At 33.1% G+C, this 21,774-nt stretch overlaps 1 protein-coding gene across 1 annotated transcript in view; it reads right to left on the reverse strand.

The window, feature by feature from the left end:
- The window catches only part of FRMD5 (FERM domain containing 5), a 374,150-nt gene that overhangs the window by 314,431 nt on the left and 37,945 nt on the right, over positions 1-21,774 (reverse strand). The gene's annotated exons all lie outside the window — the stretch shown is intronic.

Here is a 21,774-nt window from a genome sequence, read left to right on the forward strand (position 1 = left end):
AGTAAATACTATCTCATATCTTGCTAGGCAACAGATGTTCCTACATTTGAAGTATTGATGTGGTAAAAGTCAAATGTCATGTTTCTGAGTAGTATAAAGGAATATGAGATATATTATTTACAAATGGAATAAAAACTTCTTCCTGTCACTTTCAAGGGGATGAGAGCATTTGGAAACAGCAAGAACATGTCAATTCAGGGAAATTAATAAATTGACTAGACTATTGTGTACTGTACTTTAATATAAAATAATAATAAGGAATATTATAGATACTGAGTTCTGCATTCCCAGCTGGACAGCTAATTGTACTTCAAACTTGAACCTTCCAAGTTACTATCATTCTTTTGATTCTTCTTTATTACTAAACATCTAGAAAGTGTACTCTCTATTCTTTGACTAGTTTTTATATAGTACATAGTTTTACAAAGAGCTTTTCTTATTACCTCTCAGGCTTCCTGTAACCTGACTTCCATTCTCATTACTCTCTTCAAGCTGCTCTCTCAAGCTGACTAAGCTTTCTCTAGTCAATCAGCTCTCAACCAAGCAATATCTTTCTCCCAATCATCACAACTCCCACAGAACAGCTGCATAACATGACTGTATTCTCATATTCTGTTTTTGTTAATGAGGTTTCCCAATTGGCTTCTATTTCTGATATCTTCCTTTCTGCTTTGATTTTCATCAAGTAGTCTCTTTTCTCCCTCCTATAGCTTTTTTGGGGGTAGGAGAGGGAAGCAATCATGATTCAGTGACTTTCCCAGGGTCACACAGCTAGTACACATCAAGTGTTTGAGGTTGAATTTTAACTCACATCCTCCTGACTTCAGGGCTGATGCTCTATTCCCCGCCTAAAACATCTAATGCCTTAAATGAAGGTTCCCTTGTAAACAGTGAGAGACCTCTATGTTATATTAAGTGAAATTATGTTATATTATATGAAACTCAAAAAAACCTACCTATTAGACATGACCTCAACAACAGTTTTTATATAATTGTCCCATAGTTCACAGTTATTTGATTTATAATTTCTCAGTTATAATTATAAAACTCTGAAAAGTTATATGTAAATGAGCCACAATGACCACAATGTCCTGTAGCCATGTTTAACACAATCAGCCATTTGCTTTCCTTCATACAGTTCTTCTCAGTACATTTATCTGAGGAAAAGTTTTCTCTCAGGTCCTCAAAAAACTCTATATCTCTCTTCAAGCATTTTTATCAAGGGGGTTATTTCTTCTGAAGCTTATTTTATCAATATTTTAATAGAAATGTCATTTTTAAAAAACATGGTTTTTTTCAGCAACCAAAAAGTCCATATAACAAAAGACAAGTACCTAACAATACTAGAATACCCAAGTTGACAATAGTTGAGGTAAGAAGTAGATACTGAACATGCTTTGTCAGAAACTTTCCTCGCTGGAATGGGACGACTACGTGGTGTGATAGCTAGTGCCAGGTCTGAAGCCAAGTAAACTCATCTTCATGAGTTCAAATCTGTACTCAGACACTTAAATAAAGAGGAAAATCAAACAATCCTTCACCTCCAGGAGTTTATTATGAGGAGATACAGCATGCATGTGGATGAGTCAATACTACAAAGTATATATGAACACACATAAAGGAATTTCAAGATAGAAAAGAAGGAAGTATATAGAACAGGTGAAAGAATATCAATTCTGAATCTAAAGGACCTGGTCTCAGATCCTACCCTTGATGTCGTATTTCCTAAGTGAATTAACTTCCATAAGCCTCATTTTTTATCTATAAAACATGAGGATGGGATTGAATCATATCTGAAGTCTCTTCCAGCTCTAATTTTATAATGCTAGCTGTGTGATCTTGGGCAAGTCACTTAAGCTCTATTTGTCTCAATTTCTTCATTTGTAAAATGGAGATAATAATAGCAACCCACCTGGGTTGTGATGAGGTTATTATGAGATTACTGTAAAATACTAAGCACAGTGCCTGCTATGTAGTAAGTACTATGTAAATATTTTCTGCCATTATTATTATTAACAACTATGGGAGAGAGGGAAAAAAGAGATCAGCAAAGATCTTTTGTGGGAGGTAGCAACAGCCTTCAGGGACAAGCTCTTTCACCTGAATTGCTTTTGTGGCTCCATTCTTTCTGGTACTTAACCTGCCTGCAGCATTATACCTGCTCATGTTTTAACAGAGTTTATAGCTGGGATTTCAAATATTTATTAATTCATTAGTTGTAATTTTCTTAAAATAATTATAACAGAAAGGCTGAACATTAATAGATATCTGAGAAAATTATCTTGTTTTTAAAAAATTTATCACCACTAACATAGTGGGACTTAGTAATTCTAGGCAAAGCTAGGAAAGATTATGAACAAAGCTTGAACATTTTCCTGTAAATCCATCAGGCATGGAAGGGAGTTGGTGGCTCAGGGAAACAGGGAATTCTGGGAAATGAGGGGGAAGATCAGGGTATTAAAAGTTTGATAAATAAATTAGTGCAAAATTTTATGCTTTGGTGGATCAGTTTGGAAGAAGGTAAACACAGTTGCATTCAAGCAAGGTCTGTCCATCTTGAGAAAAAAAAAGGGTACAGTGTGTTCTAAATTGAGATAAAGATTAAGCAATGAAGAACTAGAAAGGAGGCACTGAGAGTACCATCAGACCTGCATAAACTATAGTGCATTCAGTACATTCTAACCATTAGACAGAGATATTAAGAAACATTTTATCAACCTGAAATTATATTATCCTTTCAAACATCTCAAAGTTTCTCTGTTTTCTAAACTGATTTGATGGTACCTAACAGATCCACTTTTATCTACCTTACTTTATGTGTATGCTTACATATTAAGCATATTAAGAAATACAGAAACTAAGGAAAGTATTTTGCTTTACCCTTTGAGAAAGCCATTCCACATATACATGCTGTTCAATCTTTGCAAATTGTCTCTGTGCTAGCAATTAGCACAAAAAGGTAAATGTAAATCCCAAATATAAATAAAAGTATTCATTGAAAATGCTGAGACCAAAGCTGTAACCCTATTCTGCTATTTAAGAAATTATCTGTTAAGCATTGCACTGCTAGGCAAAATACTGGAAAACTCAATTGTAAAAGCCAGCACAACAAAGACAGAAAACTTTCTAACGAGTAAATCATCATGAAGTTGAATAGAACACTTTAAAAGGTCATCTAGTCAACAATATCCTATTTGAAGCATAATTCCCCTTTACAAGATCCAAGATTCACAAGGAGCCATCTAGGCTCTGTTGAAGATTTTCATGGATATGGAACTTGTCTTTCAAGGCAACCTATTTTATCTTTGAAACCCTCTAATTAGAATTAATAGATTTAAAGCTGGAAGGGTCCTCAGAAATAATATAGTCCAATACCTCTCATTTTATGGATAAAGGTCTAGAGAGATTTAAAAGCTCTCCCAAAGTCATATGGGCAATAAATGGGAAGAATCACAACATGAACTTAGGTGCTTTGACTTTAAATTCAGCATTCTTTCCACTGTGCTCCTGTGAAATTCTTTAGTTGAGCCAAAATCCACTTACCTAGAATTTCTATTTGCCAGCCCTAATTGTGTCCTCTGTCAAGCAAAAATAATATTCCACAAGGCAATTCTTCAAATATTTACAAGTAATTATCCTGTAACCTCTAAAACTCTTCTCTAGATAAATATCCCTAACTTCTTCAAGCATTCCTCCTGGATAGTCCACTCATCCTTGTTACCATCCTATGGTTTCATTTCAGTTTCTCAACATGCTGCATAAAAATTAGAACTGAAAAAAATATTCCAAATGAAAGTGTGACAAGAAAAGAGTACAGTGGGCCTATGTCCTGACTCACAAGATGGCAATTGAATAGGGCTTCAATGAAGGAACTATAGCATCATCATCTTCATAATATATAACATGGGGTGTAAAGAACATCACGAATAGCATACATCTCCATAGTGCTTTACAATTTACAAAGCACTTTTTGTAATGGTATCTAATTTGATCTCTCCCTCCTAGAATTTCCTAGTGTTCCTTGTCTGGATTTCTCCTTTGATCCTAGCATATTCTACCTTGTAGTAATAATCATTTGTGTACATGTCACATCTTTCTTCCTCTCCTTCAGCAGAATGCAAGCTCTTTAGGAATAGGAATTATTTGTATCTCCTTTATCTAATATTGTGATTTTCATATAATAGGCACATTAAAAACTATTAAACTGCTCTTCACCACAATCATATGAGTTAAATAATATAAGTATAAATTATCTCTTTTTATCAATGAAAAGACAGATTGGGAGAGGTTAAATGATTTGACCAAGGTTGGCTATTAAGTAGCAGAGGCAAGATTTCTGACTCAGAGGACAAAGGAGTCTAACCACTATATAACATGGTCTCCCTACTAAATATCATCATTAGATTTGTTTCATCCTAGTTAATTGAGATATTTTTGGATTCTCAATTCCATTATCCAATATTAACCACAGTTCCCAGTTTCCTATCAATTATAAGTATCATAAGTGTATCATTTTAATATTGTGCCTTTTTCTAAATAAATAATAAAAATGATAGAAAAAACAGGGCCAAGGAAAGAGCCTTCTGGAATGGTATTAGAGATGCTCTGTCTCAGCGGACATCAATTCATTAAACAATTATTTTAGAATAGAATTCTTTAACCAAGTCCAAAACCATGTAACTGTTCTATTACTCAGAATCTATAAGAATGAGAGACTTTGTTGAATGCCTTTCATGAAACCACAAATACTATATCTGCTGATATAACAGATTTTCTTTACTTCTCAGTAAGATAGCTTTGTCCCCCCTCCCAAAAAAAAGTGAAATTATATAAAGGCTTAATGAAAGGAAAAAGATGTAATGAACTCATTCTAATTCAAAGTGAACACCATTGTTCTCTCTCTAAATGTTTTTGGGATATTTAGTAATCTATTCCAGAGTCTTGTCAAAAACTGACATTAAGCTCACCAAGCTATTTTGTAGAATCTCCCTTGTTCTCAACTTTTGAAAATCTACAACTTTTTCTCTGGGTGACATAGTGTATAAAGTGTTGAAGTAAGGAAGCCCTGAAATCAGATCTGGCCTCAGAAACTTAATAGTTGTATGACTCTAGGTAGTCAATTTGCTTGCCTCAGTTTCCAGGCAGAACAAATGCTTTCCTACACATTAAACCTTTAAATTCTTAACAGCAACTGTCATGTATACATCCCTATCCCTTACTCCAAACTTTTTCTCCATACCAAATATCCTTAGTTCCAATAACTGATCTTCATACTGAATAACTCTGAGGTCCTTCATCAACCTTGTTACCAATCTCCTGGTTAAGCTTCAGCTTAACCCTTTCCAAAATGCAGTACTCAGAGAAGAACATAATACTTCAGCTGTAGTCTATTCTAGTCATTCAACCAACTCTAAATCTACCTAAGTATACTATTTTCCTTCTGACTATTCTCCTATGCCTGGAATTCTCTCCCTCCTCTTCTTTCCAGGACTTATGATGAAAAATGCTATCCATTTTCAGAGAAAGTACTGATGGAGTCTGAATGCAGATCAAAGCATTCCCTTTCTTTGCTTTATCTCTCTTGGTTTGTTTGGTTTTTTAGAGGGGGACAGATCCTGTGTTTTCTTTCACAACATGGATAACTTGAAAATATGCTTTTCATAGCTGCACATGTAGAACCCTATCAAATTGCTTACCTTCTCAATGAGGGGAAAGGAGAGAAAGGAAGAGAATTTAGAACTCATCACTTTTTTAAAAAGATGAATGTTATATACTTTAACATATTTAACATGTATTGGTCTACCTGCCATCTGGGAGAGAGGGTGGGGGGAAGGAGGAGAAAAATTGGAACAAAAGGTTTTGCAATTGTCAATGCTGAAAAATTACCCATGCATATATCTTGTAAATAAAAAGCTATAAAAATATGAATGTTAAAGATCGTTTTGCATGTGATTGGGGGAAATAAAATATTAATCATTTTTAAAAATAAAAAAAATTTAAAAAATTGTTTTCCTTTTTTGAATTAAAAAAAAAACTTTAAAATTTTCCTGTTACCATCTTAGTCATTTCCAGAATATATCTCCTATCCCATATTATCACATTCTTTCCAATTCAAAAATAATTCTCCAATTCAAAAAATATTTTTAAAAAATATTTAAACATCTGTTTTCTTCCTTTGTTATTATCCTGTACATCCCAAGCATCCTAGATAATTTTTGATACTTTTCTTTTCCCCAACATAGCTCTCATATTCTTAGCTTTTGGGTCTTTAGCCTTCTTTGCCAATCTCAGTTTAATCTATAATATAATTCTCCCAGCACTGTTTTTACAAAACAGCACCATACCTCTGTATCCATCCATCCTCTGTTAACTGCCACTGCTTCTCCTTTTGTTTAGGCTTTTTTTTTTTTTAAAGGGCAGCTAAATGTAATAGTGAATAGAGCACTAGCCCTGAAGTCAGGAGGACCTGAGTTCAAATCCAGCCACAGACACGTAATACTTCTAGCTATGTGACCCTGGGTAAGTCACTTAACCCCAATTGCCTCAAAAAAAACCAAACAAACCTAATTTGTCTATAAAAGTGTCTTTAGATTATTCCTGTTTCCTTCTTGTTTGAATTATTTCTCTTTGTGTCTGCACATTTTAATTTTTAAGAACTTTCCATCTTTACTGGGTTTATAGCCCCATTAAGAATTTTAGTCCAAGAAGCTCTAGTCAAATCTCTCTCCATCATACATTCTTCCTCTACTTTATTTACTTCATATATTTTCTTTTTTTCATATATTTTCTTTTTACTTTCATTTATTTTCTTAATGAACAATGCTATTTAGCTCCTGACTTCTTTTATCAATCCTATTTTTTCTGAATAAAATATATTCTTCTGAACCAAAGTATAGTCATACGTTTAATGCTACACCAAGAGTCAGTAATTATGTATAAATAAGATATACACAGGATGAAGTGAATATTATTGCAGAGGAAAGACCCTAAGACTGTATTCACAAACTGAAGATCAAGATGTTTCTCTTCACCTTCAAAAATCTACTACTGAGAAATGGGCTAACATATATCAATATTGTTGTTGTTTGATTGTTTCAATGGTATCCAACTTTTAATGACATTTGCCGTTTTCTTAACAGATACTGGTGTGGTTTTGCATTTCCTTCTCTAGCTAAGAAGATGAGGAAACTTCCAGATGAGGAAACTGAGACAAACAAGATTAAGTGACCTGCTCAGGGTCACACAACTAGTAAGTGTCTGAGGCAAGATTTGAATTCATGAAGATCACTTTTCCTGGTTCCAAGCCCAGTACTTTATCTACTATGCTACCTACCTGCCCATAATTTTCCTGGAAAGTTGAAAATTCTTGCCTTTAGATAAGTAAAGATGTTTCTATGCATAAGTACACATCTATACAAGATTATCTGAAAAATATTTTCATTCATAATGTGTATCTGCCTTACATTCATTATTTAGCATCTATGGAATATTTCAATGAATGCTTAATAATACCAATCAGATACTAATTTAATGAAATCTACAATAAATATCAGTAGATAAGTAAATGAAAACATGATTAAATGGAAAGTGCTAGGGATACAAATAAAAGCAAGATGGTCCTTGATTTCTCAAGATTTTTACATTCTAATGGAGGAAGACAGTACATAAAGAAGAACTGAAAAAGAGTAGAGTAAGGAAGATATAATACATTTAGGACAACAATATTGGAGATGTTCTGGAGAGCTGAAAATGAGCAAATTAAGACCCAAGTGGGCCTATCAAAGGCCAAAATGGTTCCTGAAGTAAAGTCCAATTTTCCAAGAACTGAGGAAGGAAGTGATGAATCAAGCTAGAAATGAAATAACAATCTGAAATAGGATTCTTCACAGTACTTGTAAAACATGTGATTCCTTCTTACTTTCCTCTTTCTGTGGAGAAAGTTTCCTAACTCACAGTTACATTTGACTCTTCCCTCTCTCTTAATTCTCACCCCTTGAATCCAATCAGCTGCTTAATTTTATAGACTCTGTCTCCACAATAGGCTAAGCACCTGTTCCATTCATTCTACCCACACTACTACCAGTCCTAGTTTAAGCTCTCATTACACCTCACTTCATTTATTAAATGGATTAATTATTTTTTCTACATCCAGTCTTTCCACCCTCCAAGCCATTCTTACACAGCTGCTGAAATAATCTTCAAAAAATCTTAAGTGGATTCCTTTTGCCCCTAAAATCAACAGAATTTTTTATGCTGGCATTTAAAACTCTTTACAATCTGAATGTAATGTTTTATAGATTTATTTAATATCATTTTCTTCAAATATTCTAGTGACCTGTCAAACTCTATTTGATGTTCTCCAACATTGTTTTCTTATCTCCTACCTCTTTGCCTTTGTAAAAAATGATGTGAAATAAGTCTATGAAGAATTGTGATTTTGGAAGATTATTTTGTATCCCAAAGAGAAAAGAAAAGGGAAAAGCACTTATTGTACAAAAATATTTGTGGCAACTCTCATTGTGATGAGTAAAGAATTGGAAAATCAATTCTATCAATTGGGGAAAGCTGAATAAGTTGTACTATGTGCTTGTGATAGACTAATATGATATTAGAAATGATGAGCAGTATTATTTTAGGAAAGTCTAGAAAGTCTTACATGAACTGATGCAAAGTGAAGAGAACAAAACCAGAAAAATACCGTACAATAAGAGCAACATTGTAACAATGATTACCTATGAAAGACTGAGCTACTTTGATCAAGACAATCATTCAAGACAATTTTAAAAGACCTATAATGAAAAATCTATCCACTTCCAGAAGGAAAATTATGAACTGAGTGCTGAACTTTGAGTGCAGATGGAAGCATATTTTTCTTTTCATTTCTTTTGTTTGTGTGTTTTCTTTTACAACACAGATAATAAGTTTTTATATGACTTCACATGTATAATTGATTATCAAATTGCTCACCTTCCCAAGGAGGGACAGAATTTTAACTCAAAATTTAAAAAAATGAATTAAAAATTTCATGTAATTGGGGAATATTTAACAAAACAAAACATATTCCAATAAAAGTGTTTTTCTTTTTTAAAAAATCAGCATAAGTTACTTAAGGCAGATCCACTTTTAAAATTTAGTTTCTCTGCCTGGCCAAGATTGAAAATTATCCAACAGTGTAAATGCAGAAAACATTTTATTTCTCCAGCTGTGATATCTGTAATATTTCCACATCTGGGATATATACTGAGGTTTCAAAATTATTCCTTAGTAAATGAATTACTCCTTAGTAAGTGACTATCATTTAATTATTTGAAATGCCTCAATATATTTCAGTATAACTGATGTCCTGAAACCAGCACTGCCAAGTTACTTTCTTCAGAAGTATTTTCCTCTAAAAAATATAGAAGTTTAAATCTTTGTTTACTACCTTAAATCAGAAAAATAATATTATCTGCCCATTCAAATAATTCAGAAATCTAATAATAGAATAGCTGTTAAGCATAACAACAAAAGGACCCTTAAATAGCTTTGTTTTTAAATGTCTTATGCCAGGATTGTCAGAGTAAAGAGACAATTTGTCATATTTATATATGATATGTTACACACACACACACACACACACACACACACACACACACAATGTATGAGTTCAGAGCTTCATCTATCCCATGTATGAATTAAGCTAAAAATCTCAACAAAAGCTATTTAAAAAAAAACAGGTTATTTTGGCTAATGTTTATGTTAAGGCACACACACACAACAGAAAGAACTTAACTCTTAGAGTTCTGAATAGGTATATTTACACCAGAAAGTTAATGTAAGTGTTCAAATATAAGCTTTCAGAAACCAGTGTGAAAAACTACTGCTAAATAATTTACTTCATAAACTGTAAGTCCAAAATGGCACTAGCTCTACAATATGCAAATGTACAATCTAATTTCATTTTAAATTACTGTCACTTCCTTTCACTAGAATCCAAAATAGAGAAGAAAATGAAAGAGCTCAATTCAGGAGCTGAAAGAGGGAAAAAAAATGCTGGGAACTTCAATCAGATCTGCATGAGTCATGTTGTGTCAATTGCATATTCCTGATTTCATCTTTAAAAAAAGAAAACTCAAGGACCCTTCAAACTACATTCAAATCATATGCCTGATTAGACAATTGATTCACTTTACTGAGCATTTTTTATTGCTTGATTCTGATCTCATATTTTTAACCACCACAGCAAATATGTTTGCTCAATGTAAAGAAATGAGGAAGATTGACCTTTTCAGATCAACAGCTGGTCAAGCTGAAATTTAAATGGCATGTCAGAATTTTCTTTTACTAATGTGATATAAAATCAAAAGCTCAATGACGACAAGTATTCAGACCTTATTTTATCCAAGGAATTTCAGCTATGTTCTTGTATTTCTTTAACTTTTAAAATATGATAAATACAACCATATCACACCAACATGAAGTATAATAAAAAATGAGACATGAACTGTTACTGGGATAGAGATAGTAGTAAGTAGCTCTTTCCTTTTAGAATTGTTCTCATTTATTTAGCTGTTTATAGAAAAACTGAACATAAGGAAAAAAGAAGAGACAGCTGTGCCCTCAAGCCCTACCTAGCTTCTTGATTCATTCCAACATCTTGTTTTTGGTTTCCTATCCAACAGCATAATGAGAGACATATTTCTTTTTTTCCTTTTCTACCTCTCAACCTGGCAAAGGATGCAGCATTCCCAAGTATAATTACAGAATTTATCTAAAACTAGCTTGCAGACAAATTATTTTGAATCTATAGTTTCACATTTTTAGCCTATAAAACAGCCTCTCATACAACTCTCCACATACCCTATACTCCTGGCCACGTCCAACCCTTCCTCTTGCTCTATAAATCATGAAGATAAAAAAATATAAGCTTCAAAATTACATGCCTAACCAACCTTCAAATACCAAACTCTATGAATACCTAACAAAAAGAAAAGACACTATTCATCAAATTCTTTTAGACCAGTAGCCTGCTTTTTATGAAGCCTTGGGCTTGAGAGGAAGTATTAATTTGCATACAACTCTAGCACAGAGGTGGGGTGGACATGAACCAATAAGTTGAATATAGAATTTACTGGTAAGAACAAAATGAAAAAGTAGTATCACATGGAAACCACATAGTGATTGGTTTCACCAAAAGCCCTAGCATGTGGCACATCAAAAAAAAATTAAGTCTAATTAGTTCTAGTTGAAAATGGGAAAATTGGCAGTTAATGAGATTCAGAGTTTCTCAAGTTAAATTTTACATTAATTTTAGCTACTGAGTTTCTATATTTTTTTTTGATACAAAGTCTTATGAACTATTGGAGTTTTAATGTAGGACAGGGTCTTTTCATGTCTACTTTTGCATGGAGATTCATCCGCAACAAAAAAGATGGTTTTGTTATTATTGATATTTTGTTCTTAGCTCTGAGAGGAGAATCTTTGCCTGTAAACTGTGTTTGACAATTTGCAGAGTATTGTACCAAAAAAAAAAAAATGTAAACACCTTGTGCCAATGAATAAAAAGCTACTACATGGCCTTATCTGATTAACAAAAAGTAAATTGATCACTGGTTGAAGCTCTATTAATTCATTCAAAAAACCACTAGGGTGCTATATACACAGGCACCTGGAAGAGGCAGGTGATTTCCTAAATGGCGTCCTAGTGGCATGAAGGAATTAATGCATCTCCAGTAAGTACTGTTTTCTGACAGTAGAATCTGATATACTATTTTAGTTCTCTTTTTTCTTCTACATGGATAAACATATATCCTTATTTGAGACAACTCTAAAGGCAGGTAGTGTACACCTTTCTGGAAAGATTTATAGTATCTCGATTGCTCAATAGGAATCTCCTCCACAAACAGTGATCGCTTGAATTTAAGTTGTAAACAGGTAACAACACTCCAGAAGCAATCAACTATGTCTGAACGCCATATTATAATAAAATAAAACTGTTATAATCAAGTAAAACTTTCAACAAAGTTAATCCACCATCATATTTAATGATATGGTATAGTTGCTTATCAGTAAAGCTAGGTGGTGCAAGTGGATAGAGCACTAGGCCTGGAAACAGGAAGACTTGAACTCAAATCCATTCTTAGTCTGGCTGTATGACACTGGGCAAGTCACTTAATCCTGTTTGCCTCAGTTTCTTCATCTGTAAAATGAGCTGGAAAAGGAAATGGTGAAGCACTCCAATATCTTGGCCAAGAAAACCCCAAATGGGGTCACAAATAGTTGGACATAACTGAAAAATAACTCAACAACTAACTGTTATTAAGTCATATTTCTATTTATAGAGTGAGTCTATTGGACTAAATTACTTCTGAAGTTCCTTTTCATTTTAGATCTCTCTTTAGGCATTTTGGGTAAATAATTTCATCAATCAACAAGTATTTATTAAGAGCCTACTATGTGTACGGCAGGCACTATGCTAAACACAGGAGATATAAAGGTTTAAAAAATAGTCCTTTCTCTCAAAAAGTTCTTTCCAAATTCATTAGTGCATCCTGCAGTTGCTACAATCATGCTTCTCAACCAGATAAATGAGTTCTAATAATATTTTTTGGCACATTAAAGTTTAAGAGGGGGGAAAATTGCTCAGGGGAGCCCCAGATCCTTTTGACATGTTTCCTAACTTAATGTGATGTGTTTACAAGTCTTGGTTCTTTGTTTAGTTCTCTAGACTAAAAATAATTTGTTACTTATTGGTCACTCTTTGGTGATAAGCATCTCCAAGCTTAGCCAGGCCAGTTCTCAAAAGACGGATACGTAGACCATCGGGGCTCAATTCAAAGTTTTTTCAGCATGAAAGAACCTGCCAGAACTTAGTGTAGTAGAATCAACTTAAATATGGGGCAGCTAGATGATACAGGGGATAGACGGCTGGGTCTGAGATCAGGAAAAACTGTTTAAATATGGTCTTAGACATTAATTAACTGTGACCCCGAACAAGTCACCTAACTTCTAAGTCAGATAAAATTGGGATAATAATAGTACTTCTTCCTAGTGTTGTTGTGAAGATAAAAGGAGATGATAATTAGAAAATGCTTAGAACTGCTAACATAAATGTTAGAGTAACCTAGTCCAAACCATAATGAAGCATCAGAGAAAGACTTCAAAAAAATTTTTTAATTAGTCTAAACAATGTAATGAAATGTCACGGTGCTATAAAACATTATAAATGTGATGACTAGACAGAAGCATGGAAAGATGTATATGAACTGATAAAGAATAAAGAAAGCAGAGCCAAAAAAACCCAATTTGCACAATGCCTACAATAATGTAAAAACTGAAAGAAACCACTACCAAAAAAAAAATCAAAAGTGGATTATTACAAAATTATAAAAAAACAAGCATGGTTGCATGAAAATTTGAGAAGACATTCTTGTCCCATTACTAAAATAAGAGGTTCAAAAATGTTCATATTTTTAATGTACTGATCAAATATGATTCTTTTCTCTTTTTTTAAAAAAAATATTGTCACAACACAAGAAAAGTGAATTACTGAAGGATATTATTAAAATGAATAGAAGAGAAAAAAAGTAACTTCAGAGGGAGATAGAGACACACAGGCCAACTTTGAAACTTAAATACACTAAGAGATTTGAAATTTCATAATTTTTTTGTTATTTACATATGAAAATGTTTTTTGGTGTTCATCAAGTTCAGAATAAAAAATTAAAATTATTTCTATTCTGTTAATCTTGCCATTCATATTTTATGAAGATATCTGTGGCTGCAACAAGTTGGCTCTTCTTTTATACATACTCTCTCTTCTAGGTATCCTCTCTTTTAATCTATTCTATGTATAGAAACTTTCATGCCAAAAACTTCTGATTTTCTAGAAAATCAATTCAAATATCATAATGATATTAAATACCACATTGAAATCACGACTGAAATATCAACAGAAATGATCATTTCCATATAAAATCAATATCCCTCAAGTGCCTGATGGATGGGATTAAAAATAGTGACAGTCTATCAAAACCAAGAAGAATGATAAGAACTTGGTATAGTGACATGCCAACTCAAGGAAAAGCCTCTCCAGGATCACCGTGAACATCCTATTCCTGCTGTTGCATGAAGCCCTTTGTGTTTTGATAAAATCTTTGATCGAATCTTTCCATATTCCTTATTCCACTTTGGAGTAATCAGGTGCCATCCTGGGTGGGGCAAAGGTAGAGAGTTTCTGAATGTCCTTCCCTTGTCTTAACTCCCTTTCCTTTCTTTGTGCAGCTCAAGTCAAGCCATATAGCTCTCCTTCGAATTAAAGCAACATCAAATAAAATTGCTTTTCATTGAATGGCTGTCTAGTTCTTCTATGAAGGACCCTTTTTAAGTATCAGGGCTTTTACAAAGGAATGGAATTAATGATAATGTTTGAGATTTGAACCTGTGATGAAACTAAACTAATAATAAACTTAGTATTTTCGACTGTTAATTATGGTTTGACCCAATTGATTATGTTATCAATGTGATTGTAAACATTTCTAAATAGTCCTTATTCTGAACTTGAAAACCTGGGCTAACAATCATTCTACAATGGTTATTGAACAAAAGGAAATGTGCTAGTTTCTGTGTAGACCAGTGGGGAAGGAGGAACAAATAAGATATAAGACCTGTCTTCAAGAAAATTAAAGTCTCATAAACATGAAATAACTAATAGACAAATTTTTAAATTGCTACCTGATATAGCTATTCTTTCCTACTATTTCTCCAATTAGACTGTAAGCTCCTTGAAGGACAAAAAAGTTTTCCTTATACCTGCATCCCCTAGTATACAGAACAATGCCTTATCAATAAATACCAAAAAAAAATGCATTGTCTACTGGTCTGAAGAGTTCTAAGTTATATTGTCATGGCTCTAGAGCTAAAGGGATCTCAAAGGCCATGTAGTCAAGAGCATTTATTTTATAAACGGTGAAACTGAGACCCAAGGGAAATTAACTGATTTATCACTCAAGTAGTAAATGGAATTATTTAAAAAATACTCTCTCAACTCTTCTGTCAAATGCCAATCTTTGATTCATTCTATGATAGTTGCTTTGGAATAGTGTTTTATATTTTTGTACAATGAGAAACATACCCATACCCATACCCAAAAGGTTATAAAACTGTGTATACCCTTTGATGTATCAGTGTCTCTATTGGAACTGTATCCCAAAGAGATCATAAAAAGGAGAGAAGGACCCACATATGCAAAAATGTTTGTAGCAGCCCTTTTTGTGGTGGCAAGAAACTGGAAATGGAATGGATGCCCATCAGTGGGGAATGACTGCATAAATAATGGAATATGAAGATAATGGAATATTATTGTCCTATAAGAAATGATAAGCAGGATGATTTTAGAAAAGTCTGGAGAGACTTGCATGAACTGATGCTAAATGAAGTGAGTAGAACCAAAAGAACATTGTACACAGCAACAACAAAACTTTGTGATGATCAACTGTGATGACATTAGTTTTTTTTTAACATTGAGGTGATCTAAGGCAATTCCAATAGACTTGTGATGGAAAGAGCTATCCACATCCAGAGAGAGAACTATAGAGGCTGAATATAGAGCAAAGCAAAGTATTTTCCCCTTATTTTGTTGTTGTTGTTGTTGTTTTTCACTTGGTTTTTTTCTTGTGTTTTTTTTTCTTTCACCTTTTGATCTGATTATTCTTGCACAGCATGATGAATATAGAAATATGTTTAGAATAACTGCACATATTTAACCTACATTGGATTGTTTGTTGTCTATAGGAGGAGGTGGGGAGAGGGAGAGCGAAAAAGTTGAAACAAAGTTTTGCAAAAGTGAATGTAGAAAACTATCTTTGCATGTATTTAGTAAAAATAAAAATTTAATAAAATGAAAAAAAAAACAAAAAAATGAGAAGCAGTTCTCATATAGTCTTAATTCAAAAAAAATCTGAAAAGCTTCTGTAAAGTCTTTGTTTTCCCTATTATCCCATATGCAAACATATAGAAATGGCAGGTTTTTTATGTTGTCATAAATAATTATAATCTGGGTTTCATTATCCATTTTCAGAAATTATTGGAGAAATACATCATAGCTGTGGGTTTGCTGATATAAGGTTAATAAGGATATAGAGCAAGCCATCATTTCTTTTCCAATCACTATATGACAGATTCAGTAAAGGGGTTCTCTTCTTGAGAGCATAAAGGTGGAAGGAGGTTAATGATATTTTAATATAGGATTTTATATTTTCTGAAATTCTTTTTCATTTGATCCTCACCATCACACTCTAAGATGCAAAGAAGTATAATTCCTGCCATTTTAGAGAAGATACCCTTAGAGAGTAAATGAATTAACTGCTCAGAATTATATATATCATCAGACAAGCAGGCCTAAAACTCATCAAGACTCCTCAAGTCTTTTTTTTCTAGTATTTCAGGAAGTAATTATAGCCTAGTAAAGAATGACACCTGAAACAAAGTATTTACAAAATGCATATCAAATCAAAAGACCTAAGATTTGCACTATTGAACACCTGCATGTTAAAAAAAAAGAATGAGGAAACTACAAAAATATAATAAATCCAACCATAACTGTGAAGCTAATTATAATTTTGCCAACCTTGAAAGGAAATAATTTTACCAAAGATTTAGGGAAGAATTAGCATTCTGGATAAAAGCCACCTCAGGATTTACATAAGAAAGATTCAGTCAGATAAAAATTCTCTGCATTTTTATTCCAAGTTCATTATTGAATTAGTTACAAAGGTTGAACACTGGTGGAGAATATTTAGCCTTTCAGGCAAACATTGGCTATGATAAAATCAACAAACTGATAAAATTAATGTTGGGAAGCAATAAAGCAAAAGTTTGGTGAGTTCTTATTAACAGTAATGGACCATCTCAACCTTGGAGAACCAATGAAGAGATTCTTCCTTCCTCTGAGTAGCAGGTGGGATGCTATGTAGAGTTTTATATCAAATTATTCACTGCATCAGTTGGTTTAACTTAAAAGATTTTCTTTGAAACAAAGGAAAATTCTTAATTGAATTAAGGGTGGAAAAAATTATTATGGTGAAATGATTTGGGAGTAAAAACAAAAATAATTATGTCATTAACAGCCTATTTGAGCACTAAAAACAAAATTGAAAAGCAATTACGTAAATGCCTAAGAATTTAAAAGAAAAATTTAAAAATTAGAAAATGCTACTTTATTTTACAGGCAGTAAACAGCATCAAATTTCCCCAAATACCATTATGTCTTTACCATTCATTTGGCACTTATTTATTATCTTATAAGCAGCATCTATAATAGATAAAGAGCTGAATCCAGGAAAACCTAGGCTGAAGACCTATCTCTGACACATACTTCACTGATTAAAGGAATTTCCTTCTTAGGAGTTCCTTCCCTCTGTCTCTGTCTCTGTCTCTCTCTCTCTCTCTCCCCCTCTCTTTCCTTCTCTCCTTCCTTCCTCCTCTTCATCCTCCCCCCCCCCCAGTTCTTATCTCTATTCCTTTAATATTTGGTAACAACTGCATTAAATACAATGAAATCAAAAGCTCCATTAAAAAGCCACTATTTTTTTCTATTATATGTTTCTTGCTCTTCATGACAATAAGCTCTTTAAGGGCTGAAATTTTCTAAGATATATTTCTATCACTTTTGGCTTAGAAGAATTTCTCCAAGAGTATTTGATAAATGTTTGTTGATTAATTTTCCACTATCATATCCACATTTCCACTTCTGAGACAGACATACCACATTTTCAGAATATGAGATAAAATTAGAAATAAATAACAAAAAGTTATGTGTGCCTGGCACTAGAAATCTAAAAATACTGTTTAAAAATGACATCTGGGACAGGGAGGAAATTCAAAATATAACAGAATATTTTTAAAACAGATCCTGAAATTAACCTAAATGAAAAAAACTCTGCCTTCTAAGAACTTATACTATAAAGGAAGATATTCTCACAAGACCAAAAAAAATTATTAAAAATTCAAAATCAGAAGCTTCTTCTGATTTTATTTCCATAAGTTTAACTCTTTTGAAACTTAATAAAGGAAATTAGTAAATAAGTGCCAAGAAAATTGGAGTGGACCAGGACCAACAAAAAAAGAGTAAGGATAAACAAAAGAAAGAAGTATTACTGAGGATGGAAATGATAAATAAATAATTAACAAAGTTCAGAAGAGAGAGTTCTCTTGCTCAGTCTAAGATCTGTGCAACTTCTGTTATAGCCTACCAATTCTGCTATCCTGTAAAGAAAAACCAAGCTGAGGGAGCAGCATAAAAATGAACCAAAAGTCTGAAAGACTTTTCCCCTACCAGATGAAAATTAGAGAAAATAGGAGTAGGAAGAAATATATGAGGCCATTTGTCAACATTTCATTTAGTTCATACTAATGAAATGCACTTAATTGCCACTGCTAATCACAATCTAATCATCTGTATGCCTTCTCCATATGGTAAGAAGAGAATCCCTGTTAAGAATCTTAATACAGTCATAACAGAGAAAAGGATAAGTGCATCTTACCTTTCCTTCAGAAGATACTCTATGTAGCCATCAACATATGTTCTTAGGTTTCAGGTATGGCAGTGGAGAAGAATCCCTCATTTCAGAGGAATAAATAAAGTAGAGCATGCAATAGGGTAGCACTGTATATCCAAAAAAAATTTACCTATATGAAAAATCCATAAACCTAATGGAGGAATGTAAAAGAATCTGATTTGGGACACAATTACAATAGCTGATATGTATTGAGTATTTTAAGATTTACAAAGCATTTTATGTATGATTTTATTTGATTCTCACAACAACTCTTTATATAAATATTATAATTAAGGTAAGAAGTTGGGATTTCATTGGCATGTGAAATCCTGTATAACCAAACTTCTTATACTAATTCAAGTTATCCCCTCCATTGCAACTTAAGAGCCACTTTGATACCACTTGCCTAGAGCAGTGATATCAAACTCTAATAGAAAAAGGGACCACTAAACCATATATAAAGGATTATTGCAAGTAGTATATTGTCTTAATTTTTAAAATGTGATGACGTCCATATTTTATTGTATTTAAAATTTTATTTTGTTACAGATTTTCCAATTCCATTTTCATCTGATTCAAGTCATAACACAGCCAAGGGCTGCATGTTTTGATACCTCTGGCGTACAGCACTAATGTTTTCAGTGACTTGACATGCTCAGGATTACATGACTAGTAGGTACCCAGAAAACTATAGTAGAGCCCCATTTTCAAAATTAGGAAATTGAGGCTCATCAAGATAAAGTGATTTGTACAGGGTCATACAAGGAGTAACTGAATAAAGCAAGACTTATTTTATGGTACTGATGGAGTAACAGAAGTTGTATAGCAGTGGACAGTGGAAGACTACTAGACCCCAAAGACCAGCTGAAGTGTCTAGATGAACAGCTTCTGATAAGAATTACAAAACTAGTATAAGGACCGGGCAGAATAGTTATAGACAACTTCAAGTATTTAGGGGTTATTTGGAGATCTCTCTCAAGGCAAATCAAAGCAGCCGATATATTCTTTTTGAAAATACATTCTAAGTGTTTCATTAAGTATTTCAATTAGATAAAAATTTTAATATTCATTTTTAAGTTTAAGTGCCCAGTTTTCTTTCTCCAGCCTGCCTTTCCCCCATGGATTGAGAAGGCAAGGAGTACAATATCAATTATACTTGTGAAGTCATACAAAACATATTTCTCTATTAGTCATGTGGCAAAAGAAACATTTACAGAGAGAAGAAAAATAAAGTTTAAAAAAAGTATGCTTCAATCTGCATGCAGATTTCATCAGTTCTCTCTCTGGAGATGGAGAGCATTTTTCATCATGGGTCCTTTAGAATTGTCTTGGATCTCTGTCTTGATCAGAGTAGCTAAGTCTTCCACAGTTGATCAGCAATATAATATTATTATTATTGTCTCCAATGTTCTCCTGGTTTTGCTCATTTCATTTTGCATCAGTTCAGATGAATCTTTCCAGGTTTGCATAAAATCACCCTGCTCATCATTTCTTATCATATAGCTGATATATTTTGATTAGTCTTGCTGACAATTTCATTTTTCAGAATGCGGAAAAAGTACATTAAAGAGTCATATAACTGGTGAAATAATAACAATTTGAACTTTGATAAGTAATAACCTAGTGTCCATTGATAAACCAGGAAGATTGGACATAGTTTGATAAATATTCCCTGGGTTTTAGAAAAGCAAAGAGTTCAGAGAAAAGATTGCAGGTCTCAAACCTGTCAGTGGTTAGAAAGATGTCTACCCCAAGTATGTGAAGACTTTCCATGGTGAAATGGGCAGATGAAAACAATTTGTTTCTATGGCAATGAAGGTGGCTAAAGCAGGTACTGTGGGGTACTGAGAATTGGATCAGACATCAAGGACATCAATGTCAAGCAGTGCAGCTCAGACCTTCACCACTCATCTTGACTTCTGTCTTGCCACTGGACTTCTACAACTTTAGAAGAAAGAGGGAAGCTGACAACTTTGTACAACTGTGCCTCACTTAAATCCACTTCATGCATAAGTCAAGACATCACCCCATGATATCACTGGTTCTGTAAGAAATGGAAGACAAACAACAGTAGGATTCCATAGCATAAGACCTTTAAAAAATGGAATAAGAGGGATAGGAAGATCTCAACAATAAAATACTGAAAACAATATTGTGATTTTGATCACAAAAAGGGGAACATATGTAAAGAAACTGAAGTGGTTCAACAACATGCCCAAGATAAATTCAAATTTTAAAATGATATATATATATATATATATATATATATATATATATATATAAAAGATGGAGTTGAGAACAGGTCACAATAACAATAGAGTACTTAAAATAATCACAGAGAAGTCAAAGCTGGGCAAAATTAAAACAACTAAGAAGAAATGTTGTGGAGCTAATATAAAGTATCACTTTATCCTTATCAGAATAAGGGTTTGCTTTTCAAAATATAGAGTTAATACAACTACATATGACCAAAAATACTTCCCAATAGGTAAGTCATCAAATGATAAGAAGAATTCTAAAAAGAATTGTGAACTATTAACAATCATATGAAAGACTGTTCCATATCAGCAATAAGAGAAATTAAAATCAAAACATTCTGAGTTCTGAGTTCATACCTCACTCTTAGCAAATTGACAAAGATAAAATGATAAATAAAGAAGAGATTGAAGGAAGACAAATACATGAGGACTCTGTTGGAGAAGCTGTAAATTGGTCCAACCATTCTGGAAAGCAACTGGGAATAATTCTAAAACAAAGCAAAAATTCCTAAAATGTCCATACCCAGAAATCTCAAAAATAGAAAGATCCCATACAGCAAAATATGAATAGCAACACTTTTTGTATCCTAGTTCTTTACTAAGATAAAGTAGATGTCCATTGATTAGGAAATAACTAAACAAACTGTGGCATAAGAATGTAATGGAATATTGAGTGTCACATTTTAAGAATGCCATGAATAAGCTGAAGTACATCCAGGGGAAGGCAATGGTGGAATGGAACTTGGAGTTATGCCATACAAGGATTGGGGAAAGGAGCTAAGAAAATTCAGAAGACTTAACGAATGTGCATTGGCACAATAGTTCTTGAAGACCTGTCAAATGACAGAAAGAAAAGGAAAAAGAAAGGAAAGATTAGATTCGTTTTGTTTGGCCTCAGAGAACAGACTTAATAAGAATGATGGGGGGAAAGATGCAGAGAAGAAAAGTTCATAAGCAAACATCCCAAAAGTTTGATCTAT

This window comes from Antechinus flavipes, chromosome 2 (assembly GCF_016432865.1).
Source record: "Antechinus flavipes isolate AdamAnt ecotype Samford, QLD, Australia chromosome 2, AdamAnt_v2, whole genome shotgun sequence".
Classification (NCBI taxonomy): domain Eukaryota; kingdom Metazoa; phylum Chordata; class Mammalia; order Dasyuromorphia; family Dasyuridae; genus Antechinus; species Antechinus flavipes.